This window comes from Nerophis lumbriciformis, linkage group LG15 (assembly GCF_033978685.3).
Source record: "Nerophis lumbriciformis linkage group LG15, RoL_Nlum_v2.1, whole genome shotgun sequence".
Lineage (NCBI taxonomy): Eukaryota > Metazoa > Chordata > Actinopteri > Syngnathiformes > Syngnathidae > Nerophis > Nerophis lumbriciformis.
In genome coordinates this window covers 7,675,001-7,694,343 of record NC_084562.2, presented here as the reverse complement: position 1 = coordinate 7,694,343, position 19,343 = coordinate 7,675,001, and positions in this window count along the sequence as shown.

Genomic DNA, 19,343 nt, shown 5'->3' with positions numbered 1-19,343 from the left:
AAATAAAACTGCTATACTAACTAGTTTCTCAATTTTCTCTGAAATTTGCCCTGAAACTTGTCACTTCATGAAAGCAACAAGTAATGTGTAATTCCTAATGCGGACACAAGGTGGCGTGCCAGGCCTTGGGTTTAATACCCAACCATTATTAAACGATGCTGGGTTCCTGTGACCATCTGACTCTTGGATGATAAATTTGTCATTGTCACGCTTGGGCATATGTTGCAGCCTTTTCACATCTTTATAATTAAATGCTGATTAATCTTTGGGGGTAATCCACAGTTTATATGCGTTTAACAATTTAGCTTCACAACCCGAGAGGGACAAGCGGTAGAAAATAGATGGAACTAGGTCACTTTCTTCGCCAAAGTTACAAGGAAAGTTAGGATTTATGCACTGATCATTACATTGTAATTGTATCACATGATTTATAACTCTTGCCTTTTTTGTCTTTATAGTTACGTTTTATGACAGAACAATTGTCGCCCAATGTCTGTCAGTTTGAGTGATAGTGGCCACCAGTCACGTGAGTATATTCGGCACTGTAGAAATTAAATATTTGATTTAAAAAGTCAATACACTTAAGTGTTCAGTCCATTAATCCTTAGCTTTCCTGACAATTTGCAAACTCCACGTCCATCCTGTGTTGTGACCATTAGGAAGTGCTAAGAATGTGGGAAACAGCTCATTCAGGTCTCGTCTCCTCCTGGCCCGCTTGGGAAAATATTGACCCTTCCTGCTTGTTTAACTAGCCATCACTTTACGTAGGGCACAAGCAAATAGCACATGACGGCCCCCACTTTATTAAAACGACTCCTCTAACTCAAACACTCGCTAATGGATTCTTAAATCGGCCTCAATCTAACCTGTCACCTCTTTGTTTGCCTTACAACAGGTTTGGAACGTGTTTTTATTGTACTGTATTTATGGCAATAAAAGTATCAGTCACGTTCAAAGCTGACATGTATAAATAAAAAAACATAATTTTTGGCTGCACTGTAACTTTAAAACATATCTTGGGTATTTTGGGAGTGAGGTGTTTTTAGACAGGCTACTTTTTAAAAGTAGTCCCGCCGCGTCCCACCAGAGTCCGGGGGTGCCTGACACGTCCACAACGCACCCAGCAAAGTCGCACTGTGAGTGGGGAAGAAAAGTTGGAAAAGTGGGCAAAAGTCCCGAAATTGATCAAAAATCACACCCAGGTTAGAGTCCCACAAGTCCCGCCGCGTTCCACCAGAGTCCGGGGGTGCCTGACACGTCCACAACACACCCAGCAAAGTCGCACTGTAGTGGGGATTTAGGTCAAATTTCAATACATTTTGTTGCAGACTAAGCAGCGGCTCAAACAGCAAGGAAACAAACACTTAAAGCATGTATGCCTGATAGAAAACTCTTGAACGTAAAGCTCCAATCTTTCAAAATATGCTAGCTTGATGCTAATTTACACTGGCTTTGCCATACAATGTACATGCCACTGATTAGCATTAGTGATTTTACATGGCAATTTTAACACCTCCAAATTTGGCAATGAAAATTAGGATGCATGTTGCAGTCAAACAGCTGGTGTGAGATAAATACAATATTTACAGTAAACACTTTATAGGGCGTAACAAAACTGGATGGGCATATTTAACTTCATGGCAAATACTTTCCTACCAAGGCATCACACTGCAGCCTCCACACCAGTGTTTCTCAAACTTTTTACCCCAAGTACCACCTGAGAAAACACTTTGCTCTCTAAGTACCACCATAACATTAAAATACAGTAGCATAGTAGGCCTAAATATTTATTTAAAACAAACCAGAAATTGTATTTACCAAGTATGTTTAATATTTTCAGCCAATGTAACATTACACACAGTTTGAACAGTAACACTTTGTTTAAATATTTAATGAGGTGATACCTTGGCGTACCACTAGATGGTGGAATGCGTACCACAGTTTGAGAATCACTGCTCTATGCTACTGTCATTTAATGTTTTGGAACTGCAACTGCATGCAAAGTCTACTTTATAACACAAGTAAGATTTAGAAATGTAATACAAAAACAAGATATAACTGGATATATTAGTAGTCATAATCAGCTTAATTGTAAATGTTTCATTAAAAATAGATTTTAATTAAACAGTTAACATCTATGAACATGCACAATATATATATATAATAGGAACACCATGTTACCATGTATGGTTTAATAGGACACTGATATATATTTTAAAGTTTCTACGTTTTTCACAATTAATTGTTTGGGCCTGTTTCGTCAACACGTACTTGCAGGGAGCATTCATGCACACACTAAAGCAGTCACCATAAAACAGTGACTTGCGGTCACTGAAGGCAGGTGAGGCGGTGCCTCATCTGCCATCATGGAAAGAAAAAAAAAAGTAAAAAGAAAAAAAAAAAATTAAATTGTTATATGTATTCAGTGATTATACTATAAAGTTATTTTCCATTTAACTTCACCAGTTTTAGATTATTTGTATTCAAAATCGCTGAATTTTCACATTTGCCGTTCAAATACTGAGAAGAGACGGTGCGGTGATCAGCAGCCAGTTGAGGCACGTCACTCAGTTGTGCCTCACCATGGATTGCGCAATGACTCGGCTAACTGCTGGCCTGCTGTGCAGTGAGACCGTGTTGCTATATGAATTATATTATACATTTCCATAGTTTAGTTAGCTGAGGTATATAATGTACAGTGTATTTTGTCAACAACTGTATGTGTGTAAGTATTTCTTGTGCTGAGCAATCATAAAACTGCTGCGAAGACGCACTGGCTGAGGCTCGCAGTAATCCCGCCTCCTGGTGGATAATGCACCCCCGCCGCAGAATGCACCCCCGACGGGAGCGCCACACCAACCAAAGCCCACACCCAAACCCTCCACGTGCAAGACCGAATCCACCCAAAAAAAGTCACTTAACAAGAAGCCAAAAAGTGCAAAAACAACAATGCTCGCGCCGGAGGAGCCGTGAACGACTGCAGGGACACAACATTAGGTACACCTGCAGACTGCAGCACGGATTTCATATTTCATTCATTCACAACTCCTCCAACACGAACACCACTGTTCCCGCACTTATAAGTAAAGGTAAGACCATAATAACCTTTTTTTTAATTAAATGTGCTTTTTTGTGTGCTACAGTTTATATGTGTAAAGTTAAAGTTAAGTTAAAGTACCAATGATTGTCACACACACTAGGTGTGGTGAAATTTGTCCTCTGCATTTGACCCACCCTTGTTCACCCCCTGGGAGGTGAGGGGAGCAGTGGGCAGCAGCGGCACTGCGCCCGGGAATAATTTTTGGTGATTTAACCCCCAATTCCAACCCTTGATGCTGAGTGCCAAGCAGGGAAGAATGCTGGTATGAGCTTTTAAACATAACCCGTTAACTGCTGCCAATCAAATGGTGAATAAGATACTCTTTAGGGTTCATATGTTTGTAAATCTGACTGTGATGAAGTCAGTGCCTCACCAGTCATGAACCTCACCGCACGTCACTGCCATAGAATATACATTCAATGATAGCTCAACATAAACTTATAGCTGACACACAAAGCTAATGATCTTGCGTGTGTTGTGTGCGGTCATAGTTCACGTCGTTACATGCTAAAAGCCAGAAGATGGCAGGGTAGGTACAACGCTTAAAACACTCTGGAAAGATGCAAACAGCCCCTTTTAACGAATGCAATGGAATCAGATCATTTCTAAAGACTCCTATTGTCTAGAACAGTGATTCTCAAACTCTGGTACACAGGCTCCATCGAGTGACATGCCAAAAATCACTTTATTATAGTACAGTGTTTTATTTTCCTACATTCAAATAGAGTTACTCAAACTGTCTCAAATGCCAAAAATATTCAATATACCTGTGAAATAAAACCTCTGCCTTGTTTGTAAAGAATACCTAGGTCTACTACTCTACTGTAATTTAACATTGGTCATTATGGTGGTACTTGGAGAGCCACGTTTTTTTCTGAGGTTGTAGGTTTGAGACCCACTAGTCTAGAAAGATATTTTTTAGCAGTTATCTCCTCACGTATCTCCATGTCCTGCTGTTGTTTCCTCAAATCAACAAACATTGTTTGGTCAGCAGTGTGGGTCTGTGTGTTTTCAGAGTAAACAGCCAGGCTCGCTTGTCAATTGTCCAGTCAAACTTCACCTCCTTGTAGCCAAGCTCAGATCTTACCTCGGTAAGTTAATGTCAAAAAATATATAAAAATGCAGTCAAACTTGTGTAAAGTGGTCACCATAAGGAGGTTGGGAGCCAGGATTTGCGGTGGTTGGAGCTATGTTGACCAACTGGATACGACAGGAAGTGTTGGATTAGTAATAGTGAGTAATTGCGATGACTCGTTTAGATGGCGAGAGTAGAAAGCTGCAGCCTGTTGATTGGTTGGAAGTTTGAGAACAAATGAGGGAGGATGTGTAGTTATGCGAATTTCCGTAGAAGGTTTATGTAATTGTAAATAATACATAAAATAATTTTAAAAAAAATGTTGATTGCTCTTAAAGTCTAAAACTTAAATGGTATGGAATAAAGCAATTCCCTTTTGTAGCAAGTTTATTCTAAAAAGAGTAAACCTGAGACTCAGTATCAACATCATGCATCAAACGATACTGAAGCATCGATGCCTTATAAAACACAATGAGTGATAAATGTGTCACTTTAAGAAAAAAAACACGTGACAGATATAGCTGCTTTGTCATTTGACTGCCAAGTGCCAAACTGTTTAACAGGAAGCATTTTTTTCTGCACATACGATAGTTCGTACTAAAGCAGACCTGGGCAAAAAAAATATCCATTTTTATCGACAACAGTGTATATACAGGTAAAAGCCAGTAAATTAGAATATTTTGAAAAACTTGATTTATTTCAGTAATTGCATTCAAAAGGTGTAACTTGTACATTATATGTATTCATTGCACACAGACTGATGCATTCAAATGTTTATTTCATTTAATTTTGATGATTTGAAGTGGCAACAAATGAAAATCCAAAATTCCGTGTGTCACAAAATTAGAATATTACTTAAGGCTAATACAAAAAAGGGATTTTTAGAAATGTTGGCCAACTGAAAAGTATGAAAATGACAAATATGAGCATGTGCAATACTCAATACTTGGTTGGAGCTCCTTTTGCCTCAATTACTGCGTTAATGCGGCGTGGCATGGAGTCGATGAGTTTCTGGCACTGCTCAGGTGTTATGAGAGCCCAGGTTGCTCTGATAGTGGCCTTCAACTCTTCTGCGTTTTTGGGTCTGGCATTCTGCATCTTCCTTTTCACAATACCCCACAGATTTTCTATGGGGCTAAGGTCAGGGGAGTTGGCGGGCCAATTTAGAACAGAAATACCATGGTCCGTAAACCAGGCACGGGTAGATTTTGCGCTGTGTGCAGGCGCCAAGTCCTGTTGGAACTTGAAATCTCCATCTCCATAGAGCAGGTCAGCAGCAGGAAGCATGAAGTGCTCTAAAACTTGCTGGTAGACGGCTGCGTTGACCCTGGATCTCAGGAAACAGAGTGGACCGACACCAGCAGATGACATGGCACCCCAAACCATCACTGATGGTGGAAACTTTACACTAGACTTCAGGCAATCGAGGTCCCAGAGTCTGGAGGAAGACAGGAGAGGCACAGGATCCACGTTGCCTGTAAACTTGGGTAAGTTTACATTTTTATTGTTTTAAAGTTTTATTATCAACAATTTTAAATCTTGTTTGGAACAATCTTTTTGCCGCAGGCAAATGTAGTCTCAACGCCCCTAAAACCAGCTGTGATGACAGTAGTGATTGTAAGAGTCAAGCCGCTTTAACAGGTGAAGGCAGGTAAAGTTATAGCATCCTGTGAGCCACTGTTGGGCTTGTTTGCCTACTTTGCCTGTTGATCTTCCTAAAAGCATGAGTGTACTCAGCCTAAACACACACATTAATAACAACTGCAATGCCATTCATGGTACAGGGCTGTCAATAGGATCAGCCGTGACCTTTCACCGTGTCAACTTCCTCCACAAACGACCTTCACCTGCAAACAAATCTTCTCTCACTGACAGCCACCTCCCATAATGCTTTGAAATATGACGAAAACCAAACTTTGTTAGGGTGTGGCATTGACGCGTTAAAGGACCAGGCCACCAAATCAGTGCCATTTCCTCCCCAGGAACACCAATTACATAGTTGTGTCACTAATTATCCCAACTACACTTAAGGTAGATTTTCTTAAAAAAAAAAAAAAAAAAAGACTAAATCCATGCTTGAGTTAGTTACCTGCATTTTCAGTCAATCCTGTTAGTCAAACACAGGTTTCAAACTCAAGGCCCGGGGGACAGATCTGCCCCGCCACATCATTTAAGGTGGTCCGCCATATACTGTATGGTCTACCACAGGGGTCCCCAAACTTTTTGACTCGGGGGGCCGCATTGGGTTAAAACAACTTGGTGTGTGTGTGTGTGTGTGTGTGTGTGTGTGTGTGTGTGTGTGTGTGTGTGTGTGTGTGTGTGTGTGTGTGTGTGTGTGTTCCTCGAGCACTAATTGACTGAAAGAGCGCGCACTTTCGTTATCGATGGGGAAAATGCATTTTTAGACAATATGATTTGCCTCAGCGCCTAGGAGACATCAACAACAAGTGGTAGAAAATTAATTAGAAAAGACAGATTTAAAAAAATAATAATTAAATTTTTATTTTTATTTTTTTTAAACTTGGGACTTCCCGTAGGCCGGATTTTGGACGCTGGCGGGCTGTAGTTTGGGGACCCCTGGCCCGTCACGTCATTATTGCAACCTGTCCCCTCATTTATTGTTGTCCGCCACGTCATTATAATAGCCCACAATATGCCACTTCATTTTATATGGTCCGCCACATCATTATAGTGGCCCGCGACATGATTTAAGGTGGGCTGCCACATTATTTTATATGCTTCACTATGCCATTTTATATGGTCCGCCACATCATTATAGTGACCCGCAACGTCATTATAATAGCCTGCAATATGCCGCTTCATTTTATGTGGTCCGCCACATCATAATACTGACCCGCAACGTCATTATAATAGCCTGCAATATGCCGCTTCATTATATGATGTCCGCCACATCATTATACTGACCCGCAACGTCATTATAATAGCCCGCAATATGCCACTTCATTTTATATGGTCCGCCACATCATTATAGTGACCCGCAACGTCATTATAATAACCCGCAATATGCCACTTCATTTTATATGGTCCGCCACATCATTATAATGACCCGCAACGTCATTATAATAACCCCGCATTATGCCACTTCATTTTATATGGTCAGCCACATCATTATAGTGACCTACCACATCATTATAGTGACCCACAACATTATTATAATAGCCCGCAATTTGCCACTTCATTTTATATGGTCCGCCACATCATTTAAGGTGGGCTGCCACGTTAATTTATATGCTCCACTATGCCATTTTATATGGTCCGTCACGTCATTTTAATAGCCCACAATATGCCACCTCATTTTATATTGTCCGCCACATCACTATAGTGGCCCGCGACATGATTTAAGGTGGGCTGCCACCTTAATTTATATGCTCCACTATGCCATTTTATATGATCCGTCACGTCATTATAATAGCCCACAATATGCCACTTCATTTTATATGGTCCGCCACATCATTATAGTGGCCCGCGACATGATTAAAGCTGGGCTGCCACAATATTTTATATGCTTCACTATGGCATTTTATATGGTCCGCCACGTCATTATAATAGCCTGCAATATGCCACTTCATTTTATGTGGTCCGCCACATCATTATAGTGACCCGCAACATCATTATAATAGCCCGCAATATGCCACTTCATTTTATATGGTCCGCCACATCATTATAGTGACCCGCAGCGTCATTATAATAGCCCGCAATATGCCACCTCATTTTATATGGTCCGCCACATCATTATATTGGCTCGCGACATGATTTAAGGTGGACTGCCACATAAATGTATATGGTCCACTATGCCATTTTATATGGTCTGCCACGTCATTATAATAGCCCACAATATGCCACTTCATTTTATATGGTCCGCCACATCATTATATTGGCCCGCGACATGATTTAAGGTGGGCTGCCACATTATTTTATATGCTTCACTATGCCATTTTATGTGGTCCGCCACGTCATTATAGTGACCCGCCACGTCATTATAATAGCCTGCAATATGCCACTTCATTTTATGTGGTCCGCCACATCATTATAATGACCCGCAACATCATTATAATAGCCCGCAATATGCCACTTCATTTTATATGGTCCGCCACATCATTATAGTGACCAACACATCATTATAGTGACCCGCAATGTCATTATAATAGCCCGCAATATGTCACTTCATTTTATATGGTCCACCACATCATTATTGTGGCCCGCGACATGATTTAATGTGGGCTGCCACATTATTTTATATGCTCCACTATGCCATTTTATATGGTCCGCCACGTCATTATAATAACCCGCAATATGCCACTTCATTTTATATGGTCCGCCACATCATTATAGTGGCCCGCGACATGATTTAATGTGGGCTGCCACATTATTTTATATGCTCCACTGTGCCATTTTATATGGTCCGCCACGTCATTATAGTTGCTAGCAATTTAATTTATAGTGGGCTGCCACATTATTTTATATGGTCCGTTACATCATTTAATGTAGCCCGCCACGTCATTAAAGTGACGTGCAATGGCATTTGATATGCTGCCATTATATTTTATGTGGGCCGCCACATTAAATATGCCACAGCAATGTCAATTAATGTGGGCCACTACATTTTATATGCTCCGCCACATCATTTTATATGGTCAGTCACATCATTTATCGTGGGTTGCCACATTATTTTATATGCTCCACCACACCATTTTATGTGATCCTCCACATTTTATTTGGACAATCACTTTTTTTTAATCTAAATGCCCTGCGGTTGGCATGGAAATAAAAGCACGTTCTCGCTAAATGTATTTCTTCTGTCAATCTTAATAATAATTTAAAAAAAGTACTGCATGCAATTGCATATGTTTTACACTTTTAATATCTGATCATGCAACAATGTTGTTTTTTAGTTATCAAAATAATACTTAAATATCTGCCCGTCACCTTGACTTATGATTTTAAAGCATGTTATCCATTAATATGTTAGCAAAAATATAATCAAAAACGGTTGATTAGTCAAATTGTGTAACAAGGCTGTTACACAATTTTTTGTACACAACTTTTACAAGCGACCCGCTAAGGGCAGCTATAATTGCAACGTGGTCTTAAAAAATACGAGTTTGACACATCTGCCCCAACACATTAACCCCTCTGTAAAAAAAATATATATATATTTTCTGTATATTTGATAATAGTTCAACTACTGTATGACCGCAGAGGTTAAAATCTCCGCACAGACTTGTTACTTATATATATTTTTTTGATATATTGTTTATTTTTAAAACACAGTTTTCGGTGAATTACAGTAATGTGCTTAGTGTCAACATGCTGCTGGCATAATGGTTGCATTTGCCAATTCATATGCTTAAAAAGTCACTCATTTTACTTTCAGTCTTGTTACTCAAATGAGTCATTTTGGCTCAGGAACCGCATACAAAACCCCCCTCAGAAAAACAATGTTACCTGAAATGAGCCGATGCACATTTTAATTACTTCAATATTTTTTTTTTTTATAAAGACATTTAAGCTTATTTTGAGAGAGTGAAGTAAATAATCCTAACGGTATTTACAAGACAAAATGTGGATGTCAAAAGTGATTTATTCCCAAATTAAAAAAAGTTATAAGCTTTTGTTAAAACGACTTAATGTTCTCTTTTAAACAAGTCAGATAAGTAACTGTACTTGTATCCAAGGCCCATCTGATATGACATAGTCACCATCCGTCATAGTTTCAGCTGTAATACAACCTGCCGCCATATGATGTCACTGTTGTCTCTGACATCATTCTCCCTCCAAACAAGACAGATGGGAGAAGTTTGCTGGGGGCGACTGACAAACCGAGCATATTCTCATTAGAGTGTGTTCTCAAGATTTTTCTTTATTTTTTTTTTATTTTTTAACCTCACCCTGTGTAGCTACCTTATTTAGTAATGAATTAATGACTCCACATATCTAAATAATAGTGTCTGTGACCGAAGCTAATTTTGCCTTTTAAAACATCCTCTTGGTTCCAATCATATTAACATTTTTTCTTTCTTTTTTCTTTTAAAACACAATAATATATTAATAGTTTTCTCATTTAATATAATTATTTTTATATGTATTGACATATTACACATTGTTTCGACTTGATCATTGATACAACTTCAACTGATTGGAATGAAAGTCATTTGGCCTTATTATTTTTAATAGTGACTTTAGGAATGTAGTCATCTTTATCATCATTGATTATCTTTATTTGTTTGTGGATCTACTGTAGGAAAGCTCCCATTTCCAGTGAGAGTGGTTCTGATAAAAGCGCTCGTAGTTGTCCTTTTTTAATACCCGATCTGCAACAACTTTTGCTCTTCCCGGTCGTCTCTCCGACAAATCCCCGGTCCTATTTGAGACCCCAGTGTGGGTGGCGAGCACTTTGAATAGAATATAAATGACATCATTATGTAATATTCAATCTGTTGCTGCGGCAATATCCTATTCCACAGATAGCGCCCCCCTCCCTCATCCCATATGCTATGGCCCCACTGGTCGTTGGTTCTTTTTCATGAAGAATATTAAAGACTTATTAAATTAATCTGCGCTCGTTGGCGCATGTTATTGCATTGCAGAGATTTGTGGAGCGAATGGAGCCATTAGGCTGCACCGTAAGCTGATTTATTAAGGGTAGCAGGGATTCGCCCAATAGATAACCTGTTTTATTTTGCATAAGTGAACACTTTCCCTCAAATCCGCTTATGTCGTTCCTCTCTCTTCCCCTCTTTTGTGCAAGTTGAACTGCTTCTTGTTCTTTTCTGGCCTGAACCTTCGTGGTGTTATCATGGGCATTTTTTCCTACGCTAGATTTAAAAAAAAAAAAAAACGAGCTCATAATAAGCCTTTCGTGCATGGTGGTCACTACAATGGACAACTATTCAAAAGCTGTTAACTCCTATTTGAATGAGTGCTACTTTGGGATGGAAATCGTACTAAAAAAAGATTTGATTCGGAATCGATTCACAGGTAGAGACAATTCTCGATTCAAACTGACTATCGCGATATATTTAGAATAGAAATATATATAACAGGTTACAGGTAACAAAAGCTCTTGGTTGCTGATTTACAACATAGGTGCAGGAATAGCCTAAAACATAAAAAAAAAAAAAGATATTCTTTATAGGAAAAAATTATTCTTAAATTATGAATCGGAATGAATAAGAACCACGATTCGGATATGAATCGATTAATTTTAAGCACCCTAGTGTTAATGTCAAAGTTGCGCTACATACGTTATTCTGTCTTGCCATACACTGCCACCCTATGGCCAATTATTGCAAGTGCTAAAAAAACTCCTCGAAAACAAGGTTGGACGAGTACAATCTTTCATTTCTTTCTATTCTGGTACACCCTTGTAGGGAAAAATAACACAGGGGCATTAAGTAGCATCTAAAGAGTAACACATGCAGCTGAGATAGGCTCCAGCACCATCCGCGACCCCGAAGGGGACAAGCGGTAGGAAATGGATGGATGGATGGATGGATGAAATTTCAGAGTATTAATTTTGGGATTTAAGAAAATTGTAGTTTTGACTAAATTAGACATTGTGCATCTCTGACTATATTTTGACTGCAATTTATTGATTTGATAAGATCCCTATTAATAGAGATACAAATAAATAACATAACATTAATTGATGTAAATAGAATGTAAATGTGGATTTTAGTCCAATCCAAATATCGGTGTTTCATTATTTTTTAAGTCCTAATGTTTTTGCTATACCGTATTTTTTGGACTATAAGTCAGTTTTTTTCATAGTTTGTGTGCGATTTATATGTTTTTTTTTTTAATTTTAATGCATTTTTGGCAGGTGCGACTTATACTACGGTGCGACTTATACTCCGAAAAATGCGATATATTAAACAGTGTTGGAATATGTTAAAATGTGTTAACATATTGTTAAAAAAAAAAAAAATCATTAAGTTGTGCACTGAGCTACAAAATCTTATTTTTTAAATGAAGTTTTCCTAAAGATTTACAGTATTTTATGACTAATGCTGACAACGTTAGCACCTATTTTTAGTTCTGAGCCTAACAATGATATGATAAGGTACAATTTCCATTTTAAAGCGATGTTAGGCTTGTTTTCATGAAGAATTTAATTGTTGCAGGTTGTATCAATACAACTAAAGAAGGGGTCAGCCTGCAGACATTTCCAAATGATGGCAATATGAGAAAAATATCCACCTCTTCAGTCAAATTGACTTGTGCAAAATTGGACGGACCAAGCGAGAGGAGTGTATTTTGCAGCGGCCATTTTAATGATTGTGACTTTGAGGAAGAAGAGTTGTGGTCAGTTTGTATTGAAAAAAAAAGTAAATACATAAATGTGATTCCAAAAATCAGAAGCGACCCCAAGGGGAGAGAGACTGAGTCAGAACCTGATGGGGAAAAAAAAGAAAAAAACTAAAAACAACTCAAGCAAAAGAAGGTAAGCCACAAGTATTCTATTTTGCATCCTCTTCTACTGATGTTTTCCTCAGGATGCTTGAAGAAATGCTGAAAGAGCATGAGGAAACTCAGGCTATGGTGTCTATGGAAGAGCAGGGAAGTCAAGAAATGGCGATTTTATATTTCTTTTTTTTTTGCTCGTAATGTTAACCATATCAGTTTTGACATAGTCATGGACCAGGGCGACAAAAACAAAATAATACTTTTACATGGCTTTATCTACACTGTCTATGCAGGAAAATAGGCTCCAGTTCTGTAGATGATGAAAAGGGGGCGTACATTTGTCACGTTTCATGTTTCAGGTAAACTGCGACAAATGGGGGCTGTGTGAATCCCCTTCCTACTGTAAGAGTTGGATCTGAATAATTAAAAAAAAATTCAATTTATGCTCTATTTTTGAGAAATATTCAAAAATATGGTCTTACCTGGGTTGAGTTTTCATTGTAAATATTCCTTAAAGTGGTTCCCCGGTGATTTGAAGGGTGAAATCGTTATTTAGAATTTTCTCTCAACTTTACTGTAAAATGTTCGACTCATTTTAACAATATTATTTTCTATTCTTATAGCATACTTGCCAACCTTGAGACCTCCGAATTCGGGAGATGGGGGTGTTGGGGGCGTGGTTGCGGGGGTGGGGTTGGGGGGGGCGGAGTTGAGGTGCAGGCAGCATACCCCTTCCCCTTCGATCTTTTCTGGATGAAATGAAATTCTTTTTTCCAATCATTTTGGAACTTTCAAGCGTATTTCTTCTTACTCTTCGTCGCCATGTCTCTTCTTCGTTCTTCTGCTTCGTCTCCTTCTTGTTGTGTGTGCAGTTGTGCACTGAGCTCCAAAAGCTGTAAATGTTGTTGTAGCGTCCCGGAAGGGTTAGTGCTACAAGGGATTCTAGGTATTTGTTCTGTTGTGTTTATGTTGTGTTATGGTGCGGATGTTCTCCCGAAATGTGTTTGTCATTCTTGTTTGGTGTGGGTTCACAGTGTGGCGCATATTAGTAACAGTGTCAAAGTTGTTTATACGGCCACCCTCAGTGTATAGCTGTTGTCCAAGTATGTCTTGCGTTATCACCAAACCAGTTTGAAGATCAAACAACGTGTCAGCATTTCTTGACATCTTCGAGTAAAGACCATTGTTAAACCCGCAACGCTACATTATTATGTGACTGGGCCGGTACGCTGTTTATATGGAGGAAAAGCAGATGCCTGGACAGCATGTGGCTGTTAAGGGGTGAAGCTTTCAGGTGAGAGAGGACGTTAAAGACAGTGTCTTTAAGGCACGCCCCCAATTAGGGATGATACTCGAAACCGGTTTTGCCGGTTGTTCGATAAGAAAAGAACCGAGTCCTCGGACTCTATTCCCTTTTTGAGAACTGGTACCCGTTATCGAGACCACTATAGTAAAGAAAAAGAGTTGTTTTTTTATTCGAATCCCTGGGAACGAATCCCGTCCAGACCAGAATTGCCCCTTGAGACATCACAAGAAATGACGTCACGTAGCTCAGTCATTAGGCGCGGATAGGGAAAGCAGGAAAAATAATGGACCGGAAAAAGCGCTCCAAGGTGTAATACAGTTCAAAACAAAAGGTATAATCCAATGAATAACTTTACTGAGAGATTTGAACAGGGTACAAACACATGACGAACACTTTTACGACCAACCGGAAACATCATTCATAGCTGCCGGGTGGCGACATGCAACAACACTTTTCGGGGCTACCGCGCATGCTCGTCACTCCCGTTGCATGCTGGGTAGTGTAGTTGTTATATTCCCTAGCTCATAACCTCACATATTTCCCTCTATAAAGAAATAATGTTAACTCAATAAAGTGTATTTCTTTTTTTAGCTTTAACTTTTCATTTTTTAGCATTGTAACCACATTTGCAAACAACGTTTCTCTTCATAGAATTTTCTTTCAATAAAGAAATAAAGTGCAAAAATGTCAAAGCATCATAACAAACAGTTATGTCAAATAGCAGCAGGAGTGCACTTTTTGGAGAGCTGTATTATTTTAAGTTTTGTGCCCAAGGGACTGATTTTATTTAACACTATATTATAATTTGTACACCTATAGTGATCACAGAGACAGGTTGTTTTTGTGTTACTGTATATATTTGTTTTTCTGAAAAATCCCACTTAATATACTTTGGGTAACAACAGTCAATATTTATTTATTTTATTTTATTTTTTTAGTGGGGTAACAGTCAATATTTATTCATTTATTAGATTTTATTTTTTTCTTATATAATAAAAGTGAGCTTTTGTTAAACCAAATATTGTGGGTTTTTTTTCCCATATACAACAACCTATCTGGAATCGATAAGGAATCGGTTCGATAAGAGGATTCGATAATATGCTCGAACTCGATAATTTCTTATCAAACATCATCCCTACCCCCAATATTAATGTCCGGGTGGAAATTGGGAGAAATTCGGGAGAATGTTTGTCTTGGGAGATTTTCGGGAGGGGCACTGAAATTCGGGAGTCTCCCGAAAAAATCGGGAGGGTTGGCAAGTATGTCTTATAATCGACTATCTTAACGATTAGCCGACTAATCGGATTATAGAGCGTACACATTTAGCCATCAACTTTGAAATTAATCTTGATACATTTTTAGGCAGGTTCTTATGAACCACAAAGATGACTCATTCATTCACAGATATTCATTGATAATGTAACTATTCTTCTCTGTCAGCAGTTATAAAAATAAGAGTTTTAAAAAAAAGGACAATTAAAATCGCAGCAATAACAACAAACACCAAAACTATCTAACTTGTGCAAAAAGAAACACGCATTTTGTGAAGATGTTTGTAAAGCTGCACACTGCTATATATTATTGATTATTGATTAACTCTTGGCATTTTTAGCAAGCTAATAAACTGAAAGTATAACATTGTACCACTGATTCATTTTAGCCGTCTTATAAATTGTGTTTAATCTTATGATGCCGGTGCATTGGTCTGCAAATTGACGCTGCTTTAAAAGGCACTTGAATTATTTAGCCAAAATCTGGCTGGTGGACTCTGGGTAAAACGACCGTTAAAGTTATTTTTCACGCAACTTCATCTCATTCTTGTTAGCTCGCTCGCAAGGTAACAAGCTAACTATCTTACCGAGTCGATCCCCCAGATGTCCGACATTGCTTTAAATGCTCCCATATCACTGATGTGGTGTCATAAAAACAAGATCTGCTTTGAAAAATGAGCATGGTATTCATGTCTTTAGCAAGTATAAGAGGAAATGTTCCCACACTTTCCATATTGTCTCCCACGTTGTTGTTCGAGTGGTTGCGCTGACTTGCGATCCCCTCCGGGAAAAAACGAGTGATAATGTCACGTCTATTGTCGATGACTTGCTGCACCCCGAATGGCCTGCAAATAATACATGTACAATACTCTGAATAAGACAAATATAAACATTTGCACAATATATAAATACGGATGCAAAATTGTGTCACCCTACCTGTGTGTGTACATCTAAACTAGTGGACTTCACAAATCCATAACAAAATAATGAACATCCAAATGTTTTTACGTTTCTTTTGACTCATTTTGTGGTTTCAATTTTCAGTCGGAGTGACTGCAGTCCAATCAGGTGGATTAAAAAAAAGGCTGCCGAGCAAACAGTACAATTGAAAAGAGCAGTTCAAAAGACCTGACTGGTTCATGAACAGTGTTGGGTTAGTTACTGAAAACCAGTAACTAGTTACTTGAGAGAGAGAGAGAGAGAGAGAGAGAGAATCTGCATTTGATTGTTTACATTTGATTATTAACTGAACTCAGAAAGCAATGTAGTCTACATACAACACACGAAGACAAAGATATGTTTCAAAGGGCCAATTTATTTCAGGCCAGAACAAATTGACAAAACTATTTTAAATAGCTGCAACATAATGGCACTTTAACTTTAAGTAGATAGGATCTTTGATCCAAGACACAACTTATATTTAACTAAAATGTTATTTTCTTTGTAAAGTATTGAGAATGTCTCCATGTTAAGAAACTCGACTTCTGGCTTTGCCATGATGTCTTGTTAGTTGTTATGAGGGTAGCGTATGGGTGTGTGTGTGGCCCTTTAAGATATGACAGCATGTGAGGTGAGTGACGTCAGTGAGTGAGTGGGCGAAAGAGGTGAGAGAGCGGCAACTGTGAGTGGTGCAGATGCTCTAGCTTGGTGGATGGCTGCGTCCAATAAAGTCACAAAGTTGCAACAAACCGCCGGCCTCGTCATTCACCCTCAGCTGTAAAGACCCACTTCCGGGTAAAGTGAAGGTTGTTAGGCCCTGGAGGAACGTCTCCCCTGCGCCCCCAAATTACGGTCTGGGAGCCCCGCCCCCACCCACACAAAGCACGCCTTTTCTTTTCCTTGTGACACAGAAGGACAACACCGCAGCGCTGCAATAAAACACACTCAGATCTTCTGTCTCTAGCCGATACTACATAAAAAAATAACGCAGTAACGCATCATGTACTAACAGTAACTGAGTTACTGAATATAAAAAATAACGCGTTAGATTACTAGTTACCGCTGAAACTAACGGCGTTACAGTTAGTCCCAACACTGTTCATGAATGTCCCATCTCTACTTTTGGCCTCTACAGTAGGACGGGACTCTGCTCCGTTCACCTGACACATGAAACGTGACAAATCGGCGGGTTGCACTACCAATTTTAGTCGCCAGATGGCAGTAGAGCAGGCCTGTGCAATTATTTTGACTCGAGAGGCCAAATTTAGAGAAAAAAATGTGTCTGGGGGCTGGTATATCTGATTTTAGGAACACTAATACAAAACCTCACAATAATGTTAAAGTTAAAGTACCAATGATTGTCACACACACACTAGGTGTGGCGAAATTATTCTCTGCATTTGACCCATCACCCTTGATCACCCCCTGGGAGGTGAGGGGAGCAGTGGGCAGCAGTGGTGGCCGCGCTCGAGAATCATTTTTGGTGATTTAACCCCTAATTCCAACTCTTGATGCTGAGTGCCAAGCAGGGAGGTAATGGGTCCCATTTTTGATAGTCTTTGGTATGACTCGGCCGGGGTTTGAACTCAACCTACCGATCTCAGGGCGGACACTCTAACCACTAGGCCACTGAGTAGTCTGATTGAATGCTAAAAACGTCATGACACACCGCCTTAAACAGAATGGAATTGGACTTTTTTTTTTTTACTGAATGAGACACCCAGAATGTACATGAAAATTAAAGAATGTGGGGTTTACAATATTAACTATGAACGGTAAAACACTGAATATTGACGACATATGAACGTTACACCCCCTCTCGATAGTGAAGTGAATTACATTTATATAGCGCTTTTTCTCAAGTGACTCAAAGTGCTATACATAGTGAAACCCAATATCTAAGTTACATTTAAACCAGTGTGGATGGCACTGGGAGCAGGTGGGTAAAGTGTCTTGCCCAAGGACACAACGGCAGTGACTAGGATGGCGGCAGCGGGGATCGAACCTGCAACCCTCAAGTTGCTGGTACGGCCACTCTACCAACCGAGCTATACCGCCCCCATAGACATAGACATATTACATAGACAAAATAGATATATTTTACAATCAACAAAAATGCAACAAACACAGTGAAATATGATTGCAAAGGGTAAAAAAACCCCACCTACTATCTGCTATATCTGATATATCACTAAGTTTTATAACTTTAGTATAAAAATGTCCTTCCGTGTCTGTCCCTGATACCTGCACTTTGGAAACACTCTGTGGAAACGCTCCCCACCCACACTGCTTGGTGCCTTGTCTGAGCTGTTGTGACTCAGATTACCATAGTAACTAGTAAATCATGCAAAAGCGCAGATTCCAACCATTGAAATACTTTGTATACCGTATTTTTCGGACTATATGTTGCAGTTTTTTTCATAGTTTGGCCGGGGGTGCGACTTATACTCAGGAGCGACTTATGTGTGAAATTATTAACACATTACCGTAAAATATCAAATAATATTATTTAGCTCATTCACGTAAGAGACTAGACGTATAAGATTTCATGGGATTTAGCGATTAGGAGTGACAGATAGTTTGGTAAACGTATAGCATGTTCTATATGTTATAGTTATTTGAATGACTCTTACCATAATATGTTACGTTAACATACCAGGCACGTTCTCAGTTGGTTATTTATGCCTCATATAACGTACACTTATTCAGCCTGTTGTTCACTATTCTTTATTTATTTTAAATTGCCTTTCAAATGTCTATTCTTGGTGTTGGGTTTTTTCAAATCAATTTCCCTAAAAAATGCGACTTATACTCCAGTGCGACTTATAAATGTTTTTTTCCTTTATTATGCATTTTCGGCAGGTGCGATTTATAGTCCGAAAAATGCGGTAGTTCAAAAGACTTAAAGTAATTTGAAAACATCACTGCACATCATAATGGCAGCTACAGTTTCCATCTTAAAGATCTAAAAAAATTATTTGGGATTGTCCAGCGGGCCAGATTGAAAAGCTTAAAGGCCTACTGAAATGCGATTTTCTTATTTAAACGGGGATAGCAGGTCCATTCTATGTGTCATACTTGATCATTTCGCGATATTGCCATATTTTTGCTGAAAGGATTTAGTAGAGAACATCGACGATAAAGTTCGCAACTTTTGGTCGCTGATAAAAAAGCCTTGCCTGTACCGGAAGTAGCAGACGATATGCGCGTGACGTCACAGGTTTT